The sequence below is a fragment of the Erpetoichthys calabaricus genome, chromosome 2 (assembly GCF_900747795.2).
Source record: "Erpetoichthys calabaricus chromosome 2, fErpCal1.3, whole genome shotgun sequence".
NCBI classification, from domain to species: domain Eukaryota; kingdom Metazoa; phylum Chordata; class Cladistia; order Polypteriformes; family Polypteridae; genus Erpetoichthys; species Erpetoichthys calabaricus.
The window spans coordinates 244674712-244696400 of NC_041395.2; the positions used below are offsets into that span (position 1 = coordinate 244674712).

The 21689-nt window shown below is 37.5% G+C and overlaps 1 pseudogene; it reads right to left on the minus strand.

Annotated features, from left to right (window-relative positions):
* Positions 1-272: 272 nt before the first annotated feature.
* Positions 273-2079, minus strand: LOC114645622 (general transcription factor II-I repeat domain-containing protein 2-like; annotated as a pseudogene).
* Between the last annotated feature and the right edge of the window lie 19610 nt (positions 2080-21689).

Sequence of the window (21689 nt, forward strand, 5' to 3'; positions counted from 1 at the left end):
TGAATAAAATGTTTTTGCTCAGTTTGCTACACTGATTTGCTTTAACACTGAATATGGAACAAGCCATGCTTATAGCTTAACTTAACTTAATAGTGCAAAATCAACTGTCAAAGAACAAACGAAGAAAACATCAATGGCATATTAAATAACATTTAAATAAAAAATGAATGCCTCTTTTCAATTTGCTAAATATCAACATTAACTTTTTCCACTGGCTAATACATAAATCAATCATTCAGGCCTTTTTACTGTTCAGTTTGCGACACACTGATCTAACATGGTGTGTTCAAGCCAGACACCTGGCATCTTTTCTTGGATACTAGTTCATCAGTGTCGGGGCTCAGGCTTTGAGCTGAGGCAACCTTCATTATCGAACGAAGGTGTTCATCAGTGAGACGTGCCCTGTGAGATGTTTTCGTCATCTTCATTGAGGAGAAAAGTTGCTCACATAGGTAAGTGCTGCCGAACATGGAGAGCAATTGAGCAGCTTGGGTGCGGAGCTGAGGCATTGTGTCAGGGATGTGTTGTGGAAACTGTGCGTCGCCAACAGCATCATACTTTGACTTCAGCGTGTCATCACACTGGAGTTCAATCAGCTCCATTTGAATGTTAGTTGGTGCTTTTTCCACATCGACTGCGAAGGGATTACTAAGCAGTTCAAATCTCCATTTCTGACCATCAAAGTCGCCAAATCGTCGGTTAAACTCAGCGCCGAGTACACTGAGTTTTTCAGCAAACTGTGCGCACACGGCGGTAGAGATCTGCGTATTTATGGTTTGGCAACAGGGGAAATGGCCAAGGTTTCCTTGCAGCAGCTGATTCTCCCACAGGCAGAGTTTAGCTTTAAAAGCTTTCACTGACGAGTACATCTCAGTGATGATGCGGCCCCGCCCCTGTAGCTGCAGGTTCAGCGCATCTAGATGGCTTGCGATGTCCGACAGAATGGCCACCTCACACATAAACTTTTGCTCCTGGAGTTCTGCTGTGTCCTTCCCTTTGCTTTGCAGAAACTGACATATTTCTTCACGCAGCTCGAAAAATCTGTTCAGTACTTTTCCGCGGCTTAACCATCTCACCTCTGTGTGATACGGCACGTCTGTGTGTTCCGAACCAAACTCTTCCAGAAAAGACTTAAACTCGCGGTGATTCAGACCTTTGGCTCTTATAAAGTTAACAACTTGTGTTATTGTGGTCATAACATGTTCCATCTTTAGGGCTTTAGCACACAGTGACTCTTGATGTATAATGCAGTGATAAACCGATAGCTCACCTGCACAGTTCTCTTCCCGCATCTTTTCACGCATCCTGCCCACCAGACCATTCTTTTTACCACTCATCGCTGGCGCACCATCAGTGGTTAATCCCACAAGTTTATCCCACGGCAGGTTTATTTCAGTTACACATTTGCAAACCTCCTCAAAAATGTCCGTCCCTGTGGTTGTGCCATGCATGGATTTAAATCCCAAAAGCTCCTCCGTAACACACATTTTTGAGTCGACACCGCGGATGAAGACTGACAGCTGCGCAGTATCAGACGCGTCAGCGCTCTCGTCCACAGCGAGGGAAAAAGAAACAAAATCTTTCCCCTTTTCCATCAGCTGGTCATGCAGATTGGTGGCAAGATCACATATGCGCTCCGCTATTGTGTTCCTGCTCAGGCTTACGTTTGAAAAGGCCTGTTTTTTCTCTGGGCACACTTGGTCACAAACTTTCAGCATTATCTTTTTAATAAATTCTCCCTCATTAAAGGATCGGGTTGATTTGGCGATTTCTTCTGCCACGATATAACTCGCCTTTACAGCAGCCTCGTTTTGTGCTGTGGCTTTTTTTGAACATATTTTGTTGTGAAACCAACCCTCTCTTCATCTCCTCTACTTTCTGGCTCCTTTGAGTCGTGTCCAGGTCCTTGTACATGTCCTGATGTTTCGTTTCATAGTGTCGCCTAAGGTTGTACTCCTTAGGTACCGACACGTTGGCTCCACAAACGAGACAAACAGGTCTGTCTTTCAGATACGTAAACATATATTCTGTCTCCCACCTGTCCCGAAAAGTTCTGTTTTCTCCCTTCCTTTTCGTCATTTTTGGTAGGGGTAAAACAGTGACACCTAGAGTTGTAGTATTGGGCCGCAGCACGTCTGGAAAGAACGCTGCTTGCTAGAAATCTACTGACACAAAGCTGGCGCGCCAAAACAACCGCAGAGCATTATGGGATTTTGTAGTATTCGCAGTGAATGCGGTGTTACAGCAACACCGCCGCTGTATAATACCGGTGGGCCAGCTCTAATGTTAATTTGATATTGCCCCACGGGCCAAATGAAATTACACGGCGGGCCAAATTTGGCCCGCGGGCCAGAGTTTGACACCTGTGGACTATACCATACTGTAAATTGATAGATACAAAAAAATAATAGAAAAGTGAATAGATAGCAATAATTTGAAATAGCTAGCAATAAATAAATGAAATATAGCAACATCTAATAATAAAAAACAGAAGCAACAAGTGAAACAAATGTGCTGCATATTATATACAGTATAAGCTACTAAAAGCAAATATGAGGGCCAGGGGACGGCACAGAGTTCAAAGTTCAGACACCCAAGGGATAGACGCTGGTACAGAATCTGGCAGAACTAGATTAGATGCCACAGTACCAGATGGAAGTGGGACAAGAGACCATGGGAAGAGTGGGAACGGGCCTTCACAGTGCTATAGGCTTTATGGATACAACGCTTTATAATGATGTCTTCAATGGAGGGCCAAGAGGACCCAATGATCCTTTCTGCTGTATGCACTATTTGTTCTAAGACCTTAAAGTCAACGATACTATAATTCCCATATCAGACAGTGATGCAGCTGGTCAGAATGTGTTTGATGGTGCTTCTGTAGAATATGGTAGAAGTGGGTGGAGGTAGGCTTGAGGGGAGGTGGTGTTAATTGACACTATAGTGTAAGCTGCTAGGTGCGAACTAAGGAAGTTGGTGCTCTTGACCAATTCCACCGCAGAGTCCTCGATGTGCAGTGGAGTGTGAACAGCATGGGCCTTCTTGAAATCAACAATCATCTATTCCATCTTGTCTACATGAAGAGACAGACTGTTGCACTGGCACAAGTCTGCCAATTGTTGTATGTCAGTAAGCTGACTCATCCCCATGCTGATGAGACCTATCACTGTCATTACTCATGTTTTTTCTTAGGATTAACACCTGGTACACACCTGACAAATCAATCAATCCAAAAGCAGTAATCCTGAAGTTGTTAGGATATGCATGGCTCCATGAAACACAAAAGAAGATGCATCTTTAGAATCCGGTCTCAAAACACACAACAATTAACACATAAAACAGACTGTTGTAATCCACCTACCAGACATTACCACTTTAAAGGAAAAAAGGTCCTAAGACTAGGGTAAAGTCGACTTTTGCAAAATAAATGTTAACGCACTTACCTGTTTAAGTCATTAAGTGTAGGGTGAGCTTTCTGAATCATTTTAACTTTGTCTTTGGCAGGTTCACGTAGCGGGATACTGCCAAAGGGTCAAATGTGCCTACAGGTCAGGCCTGCTGGAGAACGCTGCGTATACCCCATCATAAAGGCGGTCGTCTCTTTAGCCCTGCCATTGGCGAAGAAAGGTGCAAAGAGTTTTAGTTAAGAACGTGAATCCATGAATTAGTGTGAGGGGGGAATTCCCAAGAAGAATGAAACTTACTTTTGTAGTGCATACCGACTCATCTGAGGGACCGTGTCAGGATACGTTCATGCTCGCTTGCACACACAACAGGCCACTAGCCTATTTATTATATGCCTTGCAATGGTTGAGAGGAGCACCTGTGCAGAAAGCACCAGTCAGTCAGTGTGTCAGTCGAAATTGGTGAAATTGAGCAATGTGTCGCGGGATTGATTAAAGATTTGTTCCTCGAACATAAGCCTCTTAAGGTTTGTCTTTAGATTTGGTGGTGTGGTTAGCGTGTTTTGTATAGCTCTTTCATTCAGTATTCCAAACAGCGGCTTGTGCCTGATTTTGTAAATATTTTCTTGTTTATAAATATCTCCTAGTTGTAGTTTGATTTTGGATGGAGGTATTTATATAGATTTTGGGTTTTGTTTTTTGGTTTTGCACTTTGTTTTTCTTTCCTTGTAAATATTTTTGGCATTCTTCGGACTTTGTTATGTGTGTAGTTTCTTCCTGAACTCCTTTTCTTCATTTAGGAAGACTACCATTTTTGTGTATATACTTTATTTTTCATTTTTGGGGACTGGGAACTTCATTGTATATATTGCTCACAATTTTTGATTGAGACATTATTTTTGTTGTTTTGTTGCATCTGTAAATAAACTCACTTTTGTTTTGGAAATACCACCTTTTTGTGTCTGTGTCTCCATGTCTGCCTTCTCGCAAAAATAATCCCATTCAGTCCAAAACTACAAGACGCCCACTGTGTGGTTGGGTGCCAACCTTACCAATACACGGGATGTCACACAGGCCTGGCCCTGAAACTCAAGAGTCAGGCTTGCAGTTTGCACATGCAAACACAAAGTCAAACCTACAAATTATAAAGGGAGAGGGTAACTGTAAAAGCCCCTGACTTCAAGCAACAAAACAATTTTCCTTAATATAAAAATAAAACAATTTGAAAAAAAGAATAAAAATTCACAAAACATAGATGAAATATGTCAAGAAGTTTGCCTACTAGGTCAGGTCAGGTTGGGGAGCATGCACTGATAGAGTGTGTTGCCGCACCCACCACACGACAAAACATCTCGGGATCCCAGCTAGCAACCCCCCAGGAAGACACGCAGTCCAGTCCCACCCTCCGGAAATGACATGGGCATACCCTTGGCCTGGTTCAGCCACTCAGGTCCTCAGGAATGATGATCCTGCGAGCCGGATCATGCCACATGGCCATAGTGCCGTAACTGACGCTCCCTGACAATAGAGGTAACATGCCTCATTTGGGACTCCGTGGGCAACTGTTTTTTCGACACAAAGTCATACCAGCAGTACCCAAGGACTCACAGAAAAAAGACAGTACCAAAGGAGCCCATTCTTTGTCTCAGGTCACAGGATAGCAGAACAGGAAGCACCAGGAGTCTAAAGACTTGGACCTTTGTCCTCTTACAAAGATATCAAGAGCGCCATAAACCCCTTTTCAGTGACACCCCCATCCCCATGCTATCCCAATCAATATATTGGCTTCATAGGAAGAGTCACCAGAGACATGAATGTTTCTGCCAAGGTAAGTAAACCTCTCAATGAGGCTGACATTCTCTCCACAGATAGACACACTGCCGATGGCTGTGCTCAAGAGATCATTAAAAGCCTGGAATTAGGTTTTCATCCAGGACACCCGCAAGCCCAGACACTCAGACTCCTCACTCAATCTCTCGAGACCTTCATTGACTCCCTGAAGATCACAGCGTCATCAGGAAAGTCAAGATCAGTGAATGGTTCTTCACCAACAGATGCCCCACAGCTGGTGGAGCTCACCTACAGGCAGGACAAAAGCCTAACAAAACCAGGTCCACACTTCAATAATTGGCAAACAAAAATGAAAGCTAAAATTAAAAAGCCAGAAAATCAAAAGAGCACTTAAACAAATTAGAAATTCAAAATGAATCAAACAATTCAAGTGAAGAAAGCTAACTAATGATTTGGTGAAGCGCTGAAACTACTCAGCTTATTATAAAGGTTGGTAACCCGGTTGTCCCTGAGCTGCAGCTTTAAGGGCGCTGAAGCCTTCGGTTCAACATACAGTTGACAAAACAATAAACTGACCACTTAATAATAAATACACAAGAGAATTACACAAACCAGATAATAAACAAGACAAAACTCATGAAGAAATATCTAAACATAAAAAGAAAGTAAATAAAAACATAAATCAAAGAAGAATGCACAAAGGAAATAATAATAATTTTAAAAAAGAAAACACACTAGAGGAAGGAATGTAACCGTGGCAACACCTTGATAGAAGAATGTTTTTATATATTTTGGTCACAATTCTTAGCTTTAGCGTTGCCATCAAAAAATGAAAAGTAGAGCAACCACATGCTTTACTGTCATGTGCCTTTGTAAGTATCATTTGTGTCTCTCATGAACGCATGTCTGTGGATTACCATCCAGGGTCATCTGAAGCAGGTATTACCAACCTGGGCCAAGAGGGTTGCTCGTGCTAACCTTTTCCTTCTCATTTCACTCAACAGCACAGAAAAGATGTCCACTGAGAGCAATTGACTCCGTCCCTTCCAGTCTCCCACCTTTAAAGCTGAAAGGAGTTGGTCAGTTCTGATTCAACTGAACCTTAGAACAGAGCTCCAAACAAACTAGCAAAGACTATCTGAAATATTGGCTTACCTGCCTTGTTTTTTGTTGTTGCTTTATTATAGAGGTGTGCATAGTGGCCCCTTTTTATTCTGGGTTCGCACCCCAACATTTTCCTATAGGAGCCTGCAGTGCCTTATTCGACCACAATGTTATAACTGAGTTCAAATTTAAATCTAAACAAAAGTAATATAACTGAAAACAAGTCATTCATTTTTAAAACTCCCATTTGTCTTGTTCTGAAAATTTCAGAAGCTACAGGCCATGACATTTTACTTTCATCATTTAATTTAAATTCTCTACAAAATAAGAATTTTACTGCTCTTGTTTTATTAAACAATGAATTTAAAAGTTGGAAGATGGCACTGCAAGATATTATACACATCCATGATATCCTCTGATATTTATACTCGCACACATCCTGTTGCATATATATTAAGTTGCATATATATTTATATTTTACATAAAAATTAGGAACATAGTAGAGGAACTGCTGGAGGAAACTCCATGCATTCAGGACTCTTAATGATGTCATACGTGAAAGTGCAAGAGCAGAAATTGTTAGAACTGGAAATGACATGTTTAAGCAAGAATTTAGAAATAATTACTTGAAGGGTTTTATTAACTTTTGTTAAAGTCATTTATTCAACTGTGGATCTGAATATCTAATCTGGAGCTTTTGGCACAATGCAGGAACCAGCCCAGTGATCTAACATTATTGATCATGAGAAAATAAGAACAAAACAACAAATTATTTGAAAAGTTTTAAAACCACTAGTAAATGTGTACCTTGCTGTCCTAAGCCTTTACTATACATGTGATGGTTAATGTTTATGCTGCTATACTAGAAAACAGTAGTGCCTAATACTAAAGCCATATCAGTGGTGCATTTTTGGTTATAAGAAAAAGTGAAAACATCTAGTAGATTGGATTAAAACAGCTCTGAAATAAATTGTTGTTACTGATGATATATTTATGCTACACTTAGAACTATTCCAGTGGTGTATTAGAAAGGTACAGTGAAAGTCAAACAGTCTTTCTCTCCTCACAAGCATTTTATTTATATCCTTAATTCTGCCTAATTAATTCATTTTAGAAAAACAGATATCAGCCAAGATCACACACTTGCTAAAGGTGCTAACTGATCTCTACACGTGCCTTCTTCACTGTCTGTTCTACTGGTATTTAGCACTGTTGTGATACTCAATAAGTTGAGGAGTTGCCTGTAGGAAAGACATTTATAAACCATTTTAACAACTGACTTCATACAGAAGTTGTTAGAAAGCGAAGAGAACTGTGCATGATGCAGTATTTTACTAGGTTATCAGATTACCTATGACATGGACCTAACACGAAAGGTACCAAAGTTCTTTTCTTAATTGTGGATAGGAACAAATGTCAAAAACAGCTATAACACTGTTACATGTAACCTCTTTTTTAACATTTTCTTGAATTTATTAAAAACAAATAACATTCCATATAAGCAAGTCAAATTTTACAAAACTAAGTTCAAATCAAATCAATCCCCACCCATGAGAAAGAGAGCTAGGCCAACAGAGTAAAACTTTAATAATAGGAAAATTAAATAAATTAAAATAATTAAAATAAATAAGGGAACATTCTAAAATGTTATTGATTAGACATGGTTTTAGCCAGGTTTTAAAATAGTTTTGAACAGATCCTCTAAGTGAGAATTTGATTTTAGGATTCTTCCAGTTGTGCAAGATAAGTCTATGTGCTAATAGTAAAGTAAAGGCAATTAAAGTTTGTTTGTCCATCTCCACTTTAAGCCCATCTGGGAGTTCACCAAACACAGCTGTTAATGGATAGGAGTAACTGTGACACTGAGGCTGTCTGAAAGGCATTTAGAAGATTTTGATCCAAAATGATGTTAATCGAGGCTGGAGCTCGATTGCAATGTTTGCAGGTTGGATCTTGCCCTGGAAACATTTTGGACAATTTTAAACGAGATAGATGTGAAGATTTTAAGTTGAATAATTAAATAATGTGTGCATATGGAGCTCAAGTGAATTATGTGCATTGCTACCTACAACTCCTTTTTTCTTTGTAAGGGATGGACTTTAAAATGTTTTTGTATATTACAGAAATGCTGTCTGAGTCCTCAAGACTGATGAATATTTTTTCCGGAATAGAGGTAGGTGGGAGGTGAGGGCAGGTTTTGTTTAGCAAAGTTTCTAATTTGGAGGTAGTGAATTAAATGTATTGCTGTAAAGTTAAATTTGGAGTGTAATTCTTCATAGGATGTGAAGACGTTGTCTATGTTCAGATGTAACCTCTTACCTGTCTCACTGTCCATATTGGACTCTGCATATTCAACCCAAGAGACATCTATGACAGGCTTCTTCCTGACTGGGATTGTTTTTACTTTTTACATATTTTCTTCAATCCAACTTTACCACCAATAGAGAGCTTCACAAGATTGCCCTCTCTTGCCTTTCAGGGACCACAGGTAGACAAGAAATGGACAGCCTAGCTTCTTGGCTACACTAATAGCAGTCAGACAAAGGCATTGATTTAAGCTTTCACTTAAAAATGATATTTATTTGCATCAAAACCAATAGCAGAATCTATAAGCAAAACAAAGAATCATAGAACCTAGGTGGGCCTATGCAGTTACTGATCAGTCCCAGTGAGCAAGCAGCCTGCCATTATTGTTCCTTAAGGCTGAATATGTAGGATATAACACAGACAGTGAGGCAGGTAAAGACGTTACAGAGAACAGTTGGATAGACCATTGAGAAAAGAACCTAACAGGTTGGCTGGTACCTTTTGTGTTAGATGATGTGATAACAGAATAAAACATGTATTATGGAGGCTTTAAGAATAAATGACTTTGATTATTTTATTTAATCAGTTAGTTAAACTGAATTCTAAGAAATAGAGGGACAGTCAAAAGTAAAAGCTGTTGATAAGCCAACTCAGACGACTAAACAGTTCTTCCATCCTTCAGACACACATACTGTATATGGCACCAGAAAAACAATTCAATGGATGTTGCTCAAAGAGATGTGCACATCTAATAGGTATAAAAGAAGTTCGAGTCCGAGGTGAGATGACCAGCTGGAAAAAATGCTCTGGCCAACTGTACATATTTACCTGCTGGAATATTCAGCCCAGTTCGGTTGGTCACCAATACCAACACCTACAAACAAAAGTAGAACAAAGTCTTACTTATTCTTTCATTTTTGCCTTTTCAAATGAAATGAAGTTTTTTTTCTTTGTAAACAAAACAAAAATAAGGTGTTCAATGTGTTGGGTACACCCTTTATGCACCATTATGTTAAACATGGCAACAAGAAGCAAATGCTAAACAATACAGAAATACAAAAAATGTACACTGAAATCTTGACAGAAACCCCTTCTTAAAGCATTGCTTTTTCCCACCAGTTGATTTAGAGTTAAATCTGTGAAACAGGCTCATGCATGAATAGCACTCAGAAAAATTAGTTGTGTACAATATGAAGTTTGCTTTTGTTCTGCAAACAGAAACCTTTCATCAGGAAAATCAGCATTGCTTGGTTTGTAGAATAGGAACAGAAATGAACTTTGAGTGTTTTGCTTCTGTTTTACTATGTGTGTTATTTCTTCTTTTCTTTTTTGAGTTGCTTCATTTAACTTTGAACAAGTATACTAATTTAAAAAATAATGGATGATGTTCTTGTGTATTATGTCAAATACTAAAGTTGCCTGTTATTTGCCAAAGATTTTTGCATGATCATAAATTGCAAAAGTCTATTATCAGTGGATCATAAACACACCACAAAATGGATAATAAAAGCATTCATTTGATTTAAAATCCTGAAGATAAGAAAACGAATGTCAAATTATGAGTTATTGAGTTATCAAAAATTTCTATTCTATTTTTTTATTATAATTTAAAAAAAAAATAAAAAATGTATTAATGGAATTCTTTAAAGTGCTAAATGTAAAGCTAAATTTCCCCCTTGGGATGAATAAAGTTCTATTTATCTGTCGAGTAAGATCAAAAACATGTTGTAAACTATGCTTCACATACTGTATATGAACAGGTTGTAAAACATGCATATGATAACATACATTTCTCTGCCTGTTAAATAATGTTTGAACTGCTGGAGTTTTTTTCTCAAAATAAGTACCTGAAAAATTGTTTATAATGAGACACACAGGAAGGACAGAACTCAAGTTTAGCTCTAATGGCTATCGGGATTGACCAGGTCCATCGACACAAAGCCTTTTCTGATTTAGTAGTTAAAATTACTGGCTGAAATAAAAAACAAATTTTATGAATGTTTAGGAAATGAGGTTTTGTTATTCATTTATTTTTTGTGTTTTTGCAGAAGTGAATGCCTCTCTCCAGACTATGAATGAGGCCGATGTCACTAATGCATTTTGTGTTTGGTATGTGCTGTTGCCTTGGACTTGGCAAATGGATTGCTTTGGCGTGAGGGGTGGCATATAAGCTATGTCACAGTTACTCAGAAAGTGCCCAATTTTAAAAGAGAGCACAAGGAAGAAACGAGAGAACCTTTGAACAACCTTGCACAGATTGTACAGTGAGCAGTTTCTTTGAACATTAATTACATTGGGTGAGACAAGTAACATCTGCAGTCGAGATAAAACTGAACAACACTATAAATAGACGTGCTAAGTCACCACTGGTAGATAAATGTGCTAAATGTGGGGCTTGAAAAATACACAGCCTACTTTGTACTATGCTTTTTATGATTTTGCCAGACATATATTGTTTTAATGAACTTGTTTATTGTTAAAGCATATTTGTTACAGTTTTATCTGATTTCGCTTACTTTATTTACGAGTGCTGAATTCATATTTTGATGTGAAGTGTGTCTGTAATCCAGCAATAGAGTTGACTTTAATTTGTAAGAGAAAAACAGAACTGTGTTTCACTTTGAGAAAAAAATGTAAAAAAACAGCTAAACCACGTTGAAATTGCTAAAGTTCAGATCATGTCTTTGAATTGCCTTGTTCAAATATCGATCTGGTTATTTTATGGTTTGTGTTCCCTAATTGTTTTCATTTTTCTCATTTCTTTCCAGACAAATTGTTTTATGGTTGGAAGCTCATTTTCTAGATTACAATGCTGCTTCTGTGGCTTGTGTATAACAAAAGTGAATGTTTTGCATTGGCATGGTTTTATTATATAATTTGTGAAAAAATGAAGGGAAATTTACCTTTTCAAAGTATTTCTAGGGGTAAGAAAGATTTCCTTATCTTCCTCAAATATGAGCTGAAACGTTGTCACTGGAACTCAAGTACTGTGTTTCCTAGTTTGCTATATTAGTATAATTTAGATTCTGTATTTGTTTCTGTCAAAGCTGAATTTGGTGCTTAAAGCTGTTACTGTTTATTGTTTCATTGCCTTTAACTTTTTCCTATGCAGAATAATTGACCACCATTCTCTGTATTTTGAAATATATTGTGGCTGTATGAATTAAGAAGGATAGGCATTTATAAAGAGTGCTGACTCTTGATGTACAAAACAGGCTTCCTATTGTTTATATGGAGTATATGCAGAATGAACCCGTTTCAAGGATACGGTACATCATCTTCACATTTATAGAGGCAAACTCTTGCAGTGTTGACTGCATGTTAAGATTAACACCAAAGGGCATCATTAAAGGATAATGTACAACTCCTTTTTTAATTTGACCGTCCACATTTTTTCCAGGCAATACAATTGCTAGGAATTTTTCTTGCTGTTACATCCATACAATACAAGGTAAACACAATTAAACAACGCAATATACAATACATGTCACCATCATAACATTATAAATAGTAGTAATGTACAATATATTGCAAAAAATAAAAGTATATAAAATAATATAGTAAAATAGAATTGCATCCCCACCCAGTATTATATAAAGTCCTTATAAAATAAACACAAAATACTTCAGATTGGATGGAGGAGTTTAGAAATCAGGAAAAAACAAAGAAATCAGGGACTGTGCTTAACCAGAGGGACTACAGCAGGAAAGAAACTATATGTCTAGTCATTTCTTCCTTTAGTGACTTGTAATGTTTTCGTGATGATAATAGCTGAAAGAGATGATTGCCTGGCTGAGTGTAGTCTTTGATTATATCTCCGGCATGTTTCCTGACCGTTGATGTATAAACCACCTCAGTGGAGTTCAGTTGCAGGCCTACAATCTTTTCTGCTGCCTGCATAACACACTGTATTTTATGTTTGGAGTGATCAGATACATTGCCATACCATGTTATGAAGGAATAGAGGATGTTTTCAATAACATCTCAATAAACCTGAACCAGCACTGATTGGGGCAGGTTACACTTTTTAAGTTGATGGAGGAAAAGACATACTTTGCTGAGCTGTTTTGATAACAGCAGTTATGTTTTTATCCCAGTTCAGACTGTAAGTGATAGTTTTGCCAGGAAATTTAAATAATTCCACCCTGTTGATAGTGACATCACTTATAACTGGGGATGTAGAAGGTGAGAAAGGTCTCTTAAAAACCACAATCATTGTTACTGTTTTCATGGAATTTAATTTAAGATTGTTGATGGTGCACTAACTGGCCAGCCGATACACCTCATTTCCGATATGACACCTCATCTCTGACCTGTGATCAGGCTGATCAGGGTGGTGTCATTAGCAAAAGTCCGCAGTCTAACTGATGGGCCACTGGAGGTGCAGTCATTGGTGTAGAGGGAGAAAATGAGGAAGACAGAACAGTCACGAGCAGATGCTGCGCTGGTTTTCAAGGCCTCTGACTGATATTTGTCCATCTTCACTGTCAGAGACATGAGGCTTAGTTTAAACTCATACTGAGAAATTTGCTAAGGGCAAGGTCTGGTGGCATTTTGTTTATATGCAGGACCGAAAATCAAAAATTAGATCCTGGCATTAGTAGCTGAGGTGTCTAAAATCTGCAAGATGTACCTGAGAGCCATGTTCACTGCATCTGCAACTTCAGTAAGCAAACTGTAGTCGATCATGGACAGAATCAGTGACAGATCCAAAATACTGGAGAACCAGATGTTGAAATGTCCTCATTATCACAGAGGTCAGCACTGCTTAGGCACTGGGATTACTGTGGATTCTTTGAAACAGGTAGGGCCTTTGCATTGAGTGAAAATTTCTTTAAATATAGGTGGTAAGAGATCAGAACAAAGGGTTGGTGTGAAGGAAGAAATATTTTCTGGACCAATAGCTTTACAACACTTCTGTCTCTGAAAGAGCAAACTGACCTCAAGTACATAGAGGAGAGGTGCAGTTGGACTGAAAAAGAGGTAAATCAGATGGTTTGATGTCCTGATTGGTGGAGGGGGGCTTTACAAACCTGTTCAATTGGTCAAGTACAAAGGGATTAGTCTCTGGCAGACCGTGCTTGCATATGTAACCAGTAATCACTTGTAAAATAATTCCAGACAGAGGAACAATCACTGGTGGAGAAAAACGTTTGCAGCTTGACCTTATATTGAAACCTGGTCTTAATTGAAAGGCATAATTAAAGTATTTTCCAATTTATTGTCAATTTAATTTGAGGGGAGTATTCATATTGAGACTGGAATTCTGTTTACCACGTGAGTGCTAACATTCATTCAAGTGTTTGTTTTACAAAGAAAGCACCTTTAGTTGGTTAATTGCTGAAACAGAAGGTAAAAATATAGTAATACTTTTCGTGACATATACATCACTATCACCAATAAAGTTAAAGTAATATGTTAAGTGGGTTTCATTTTTATTTACTGCATTGGTACTGTATGAATTTTTGACGTTTGGAAACCTTATCATTAGTCACTATATGATTAAATAGATAGATAGATACTTTATTAATCCCAAGGGGAAATTCACATAGATTATGCTTGCATATGTTGCTTTGAAGTAAAGTTTTTAATGTAAAAATCTTTATGATGGTGGATTGGCCAACTCCAAACTATCTGTAACAAGATTATTCTTGGCAGAACCAAACATAAGAAGTGCCAGTTGAAAATGTTTCTCTGTGGTTAGCTGAAAAGCCAATAACAAATTCATTAGCCTACATAACGAATTATTCCACATTAGTAGTTCTAACACAGAAAGCAGGAGCCATCTGTTCCTTACAAAATGTTTTTGTTAAACCCAAAAATAATGCCAGACGATTCCAGGATTCTAATTTCAGCACTGCATCTTAAGATTACTATCATTTATAACAGAAGCAAAGTGTTATCTTGTTGCACATGTGTGAACATTTTCCTGCATTGCAATTCAGCAGGATTTCTATGGCAGTTCAATGTCTGATAAAACATGGGTAGGAAACAAGCAGCAATTAAGCAAGCATCACTTTTTTCACCCACTAATTGGCCAGTAATTCAAAACTGTCATTCCATTAATCTGTTTATCATTGTACTGATTATCTTCAGACATGCTGATGCACAGTGGGAAGAATCTTGCATGGCCACAACCTGTGATACCAAGGGCTTGATTACTATATTATCTTGCCAAATAGAAAACTTTTGCAAAGTAACCTTGAATAATTAGATATGAATCTTTTTAAATGCAAAAGATTACTGTAAAACTCATAGTACATTAATTGGTATATTTTGAATGAATTACATTATTGTTTGACAAATATGCTTTCAAACATGAACTGCTACCATTGTAGGCTTGTGGTCTTCAATTCAAAGTTCTGTACTGGAAATTATTTTAAAAAAATATTTATATAAAGGTGTACCACATCAAAATGGAAATCTAGTTATTTTTGAAATTCAAATATAACACTCTAGATAAGATGTAAAAATAAAGAAACAGCTGGCATTTTTAAACGCTCACACCCATAGCAACAAATCTGAGATCAAGTTCTCCCTTGATGCTTGTCACAGCTAATCTTCCACCTGGCACCAATTTTGTCTACAAAATATTTTAGTTAATAATAGGTTCTTCTTTTTTCAAATTTATTAAGTCTTCTGCAATTTAAATTGTGAGATATGCAGAATGTTTTTACCACACATAGCTTTGGTAAGTGAAAGTTAAACTTTTCATTGGCAAAGAAAAAAAGAAACAATGATTAGTACTTTTTACAAACTATACTATATTACGTTCATTCCAGCACTTTAGACAAGTAAAACAAATTGTTCCTCTGTTTAAACATTGTTTGAGAGACTGCCAAAACAGCATTTAAGAATTCTCTGTTGCTTCACACGTTATTAACAACTTTCACTTTGGATTTTCATCTCCATTAATCAGAATGATTCACAGGGACTTGATAGTGATATAAAATGTCTTAAACTCTTTAGATGCATAGTAACCTTTTTAAATTACATCACAGTTGGAAAATATTAGGAAACAGTGCATTTTGAGCAGATTACAGATTATGAAAAATAATGTAAAAATATGAAAGCCTTCATTTAAATATTTGTCATTTTTAAATTCATTATTTAGTAACATAAAAATGACACTTATTAGGTAAGCAACACAAGCTTGATGGAAATGATCTCCTGTCATCTTTGGAAAATGTTTATGAATTTTTTGATAAAAATAAAATAAAGCATAAATATATATATATGTATATATATATATATATATATATATATATATATATATAGTAACGTGTGGGTCATTGTCTTGCACTCCAAAAAGAAGGATGAATCTATTTACTTTAGCAAAACTACGCTTTTTTCAACTTGAAACAGGAACAGCGTGGTTATTTACTGCAGCGGGATCTACCATTCTCCTATACACAATGTCACACATGAGCGAGTAGGGGGCAGCCTACGGGCTTGACGGAAGGCGGAAAAACACAAGACAGGGTTATGGGACAGAACATTAATGCCTTTCTCTTTTCCTCAGCAGGAAACAAGAAGACCCCGGACCCGACCAACCATAACCCGACATGCCGAAGACAACAGTAAACATACACTTTCGCATCAACCCAACGTCTTTCCAACATGACATCAAGTTCGACTCCCCGCTGATATCCTCACTTCCGGCTCCCTCTGATGACGTCACCATTAGTCCGTCAGTCTCATTGCCCCTACAGCTGTTACATTTCCAGTTCCAACACATAAATGCTTCCCCTGGGCAACTGTTCTTTGTCTCTAGTGTGACTTTTGTTATGCTCGCGACCAGTACTGCACTGCTAACTTCTTTCCTGAGTACTGTACACTATACGGGGACAGTTCCCCAACTCTTAACGCTGGTTTCTGTCTCTTATTTCTTGTTCACAACAGACACAGCTAATGGGCATAATCGGGGCCATGTCAGTGGTCAAGTTATACTGTTCCCTGCATTTATAATGGTCCTTGCATCACCCATCGGCGTCAAGCACTTATAACATGATCTTGATCAGCATGTAGTTGTTTCCGGGGCGCTATGCTTGGTTACTGCAAACCTGCGGTTGCCTCAGCAATGGACAAGGAGAACTCTGCAGACGAGGCAATCACTATTCAGCGTGTCGTCTCATTCTATATACAGTCTACCCTTGATATACGACCGGCCTGACATGCGAACAACTTGATTTACGACCAAAATTTTTGTTTTGATTTACGACCAACATCTTGCGTTACAACCCAAAAGCGGTCACATGTATCCGCTTGCGCAATTGTAAACAAACAGCGGAGAGCTTTCATAAGCATTAGTCGGAGCCCAGATACATGTGTTTGTGGATGTAATTTCGGTCAGTGCAGTGACTTATATAATTTATTTCGATAATTGCTAAGGAAGGAAGAGAAGGTAACGAAGGTAAAAAAGCGATCAGAATCGAAACGAAGAAGGAAATTGTGCGGAAATATAAGAGTGGCATTCGTGTGACCGATCTCACTAATATGTACAGCATGTCGAAATCCACCACCTCGACAATTTTACAAAGAAAAGATTTGTATAAGGAGGCTCCTTCCAAACAATAACCACCTTCCATTTCATTCTCCTCCTCCTCCCTTCCTGCAGCCCAAAGATGTCAAATTAAATGGTGAGTACAGTATAAAATTGTTGTTTCTGGTAGGCTAGGCACTTTTTATAACTTTTTGGTTAGTACATTAGAAAAACTATTGGTATTTTGGTAAATTATGCACATTATACAACCCTTTTTATTATGAAAAGGTTAAGCAAGTGTTGCTGTGGGAAGTTCGGAACGCATTATGCGTATTTCCATTATTTCTTATGGGAAAAATAGTCTTGACTTACAACCAACTTGAGTTACAACCAGCCCTCACGAATTGAGTTTGTAAGTCAAGGGTCCACTGTATATATAGATAGATAGATAGATAGATAGATAGATAGATAGATAGATAGATAGATAGATAGATAGATAGATGGAAATTCCACAAAAGATTTTAAAAAAGTTTTTCACTTCTGACACCATCAAAACATGTAAGCAACTACATGTGGGAGAAAAGGATTGCACAAACCATAAAAGCATGACTAATTAATCCCTACAAATAAGGGACAACTTTATATTTAATAATATTGTAATTGACAACATACACTTTGTCATATTTTGTTTTCAGAGTTGCACAAATAACACTCAGAATAGTCCTTATAAGCTCTTTTACTATTCTTGAACTTGTGAAAACAATGTTAGAGTTTTTCAAACGCAAGCAACAAACTTAATACATTTCCTCAGACATTCTTGTCAAACTGGAAATTAACAGTATTTAGAACAATCTTCTTCAGTACCTTTCAGCTGCAGAGTGTCAAGCCACAACCTCCGAGAGTAGTCTGCAAGACACAAGCCCCAGTCTGGGAAGACCTACTTGTATTTGGGAATCAGATACTTTATTACCCTGAGATATGAGACTTGTGGAAAGCTGGATTTGGTAAAAATTTTAAAGTTTGTTTTCTTTGTAACTGAAATGCCTCTAGTAAGCAAAAATGAAGCACACTTTATTTTAATAAATTAATATTTTGGACTTTTTTGTATGTATTTCATGTTACTCTTGTATTTTTGGAAGAGGAAATTATGAATGTCAGCCAAAATTTTATCATGCTAAATTATATGGATTGCAGGCAGTATTATTAAAGTTCTATACAATGATCATAAAAACATAAAAATTAACTGCTGTATGGAAGGGCAAATTAACATTAATATTATTATTTTATTAAGTACTAGCTACCCCCGCGGCTCCGCCCGCGTAGTAGTTAAACAGGACAAACCTTAAAAATCAATAAATATATAAAAAAATTTAATCATTTGTATTGAGAAGAATTTATATTGATAGCTTTCGTATCTGAAGGGGCTCTTGATATACAATATTTTTGTTTTTTCTATCAGGGACAAGAATGTAGCTGTGATCTCTTTGCCAAAAATGTAAAAAGTTGGCAAGGTATCTCTGGCCAAGCAGAAGGTAGCTACATTCCAACATCAAACGTTGCCACTGTATCTGATCGTGTTCAGCTCTGACGGGAGAGTGTCCCCCACGACCGGGGTGAAGAGCACGTGGCTGTGATATCTCTCCCAATATCTCTCCCAATGAGCAGGTACCCTGTAAAACAAGTAGCTGTGATCTCCCTCTCTTAAAAACGTCAAACATTACTCTTTAACAATCTCCAGCTGATAAAATGTGCTGAACAAACAGGTATCGCTAGCTAAGCGGAGGCAAGGTACGCTCCAACACATGGTGAGAAGCTGGTGCATTAGTGAGGATGGCCCCACCCTGCTCCCTACTCATGAGGTTTCGTCTCCCCCTCCCCTCGACCTGCAGTCTGTATATCGGATTTGCCACAAATAAATCTGTGATGCAACTGAACTATAATACTTAGTGAGATGAGAGAAGCTGCAAAATCAGCCGGAATGTTCAAGCAAATTATAGAAAAAAATTATCGAAATCCATTAAGTAGTTCTCTCGTTTAAAGCGGACAGACATACAGACAGACAGACATTGGATTATATATATATATATATAGAGAGAGAGAGAGAGAGAGAGATTACTGTTAAATATTACTATTAATTAAATGGAGTTCATACTTAGAAATCTATTTCTTAATCTTATTTTTAGATATCTTAAGTTGATATTCTGGTATTTTAAGATATATCACATTATTTTACAATATCTCAGAATTAGCTTAATAGAACAATGTACATGTAACTTTTACTTCTGTGTTTGTCCTTAAATGATTTTTCCTTAATGTATTTAAGAAGATGGACGTGGGAAATCATGGCAAAAAAAGAGTCTCTTATGCAGTAGAAGAGAAAAAAAGGGAGACATAAAGAGGTGTGAGAGAGAGAGAGAGAGTGATAACTGAACAGATGAACATGCACTTGGCAGTGTTGTATTGCAATGAAGAAAGAATACTTCATTACTGTACTTAAGTATATTTTGAGAATATTTCTACTTTACAAGAGTATAACATTTTCTGTCTACTTTCATTTTTACTTCACTACCTTTCCAAACACACAAAACTAATATATTTTGTAGACACATTCCTTACTTATATTATTAAACCAGAAAACACATGGACTACACATATGTACAATGTTTTACTCCATCGATTAGCTAGAATACAGGATTCCCCCAATTTAGGAAAATTTGTGTTAAAGAATCCGAGCCAATTTTCAAATGTACGCCCATGGCACTAACACCAGATTATCTACACAGCCATTCCAACTATACCTCACTGCAGCCTGCAGAATGGGGCGGGGCTGGATGTTGTCTCACTTATTTGCACAGCTGATTCTGCTGTGTTCAGACACTGTCGTCTCAGCAGTCTACGAAATTGGCAATGCTGGTATGCAAACTGCAGTTAGCCACACTTGTGCATTCACATGTTGTGCTTCAGTCACGTGATCATATGTGTTACTCATATGTTTCCTGATATTATTCTGGGCATCACAGCTCCAAAATAATTCAAAAAGTTAATTGGAAATGACCAACTACAAACAAAATACGAAACTAGAAGTGATAAAGCCTAGGTAAAGATCTTTATTAAGCATTATTTTGTGAAAAGCGAAGTCTTATTAGGCTTTTTTTATTAAACTAATTCTGTCAATTTTTACATAGTTCAATGTTATTTGAACAAAAATTGGTGTCATTTTTGAGGCCAGGAAAAATTAAAAATGTTTTATCCATTTTGTGCATTGGTGTCATTTTTGAGGCCAGGAAAAATTAAAAATGTTTTATCCATTTTGTGCTATGAAAATTCACTTTACAATTGGGGTTTTCTGGAACAGATTAGCACCCTCTTAAAATGGAGGAAGCCTGTACACCTCTACTATTCGTGCCTACCCCACCTAATTAGGATACAATCATTAATTAGAACATATAGCCGACTATACTTCCTTAGAAGGCTGGCATCCTTCAACATCTGCAATAAGATGCTACAGATGTTCTATCAGACGGTTGTGGCGAGCGCCCTCTTCTACGTGGTGGTGAGCTGGGGAGGCAGCATAAAGAAGAGGGACGCCTCACCCCTGGACAAACTGGTGAGGAAGGCAGGCTCTATTGTAGGCACGGAGCTGGACAGTTTGACATCTGTGGCAGAGCGATGGGCGCTGAGCAGGCTCCTCTCAATCATGGAGAATCCACTGTATCCACTAAACAGTATCATCTCCAGACAGAGGAGCAGCTTCAGCGACAGACTGCTGTCACTGTCCTGCTCCACTGACAGAGTGAGGAGATCATTCCTCCCCCACACTATGCGACTCTTCAATTCCACCCGGGGGGGGTAAACGTTAACATTATTCAAAGTTATTGTCTGTCTGTATACCTGCATTGTTATCACTGTTTAATTTAATATTTTCTTTATCATTATGCTGCTGCAGGAGTATGTGAATTTCCCCTTGGGATTAATAAAGTATCTATCTATCTATTTAATGTGTCCACCTCATGCTGAATTTCACTACTTCAAATTACAATTACTTAGCTCATTCTTTACACACAAAAAAAGGAAGTCTGGGTCATTTTAAGTTTTTTGACTTTTATAAAAACGGTGCAATCCTACATTTGTGAGTGCTTTTATTACTTAGGTACTCTTAATTTCAAATACTTTAAAACCTCTAATTAAGTAGTTTGCTGAAGAACACATTTTAATTCCAGAAAGGTGACTTTGCTTTTACTCAAGTCTGGCGGTTTACACATCTGAATATTTATTTATCTCTCAAATTATGTAGCTCATAAATCTGTCATAAGTTAGAAATAACAAGGAATCATCTAGAATAATACATAGCCTTGATTTAAAATTTTACTTAAATATGTTACATTTTTAAAGATCATTTTTTGCCATTTGTACTTTTGTGTAACTTACGACTTCCACTCTTCAAATATAAGGATTTCTGTTCACTAGTCCAGTGGCTCTCATCTTTCAATCCTCAGTGCCCGCTGTGGCTGCATTGATTTTCTTAATTGGACCTCTACTTTAAGTAAGCAACCCTTTGCTTTTATGTTTTTAACAGTCATCCACAAATCACAAACTGGGTA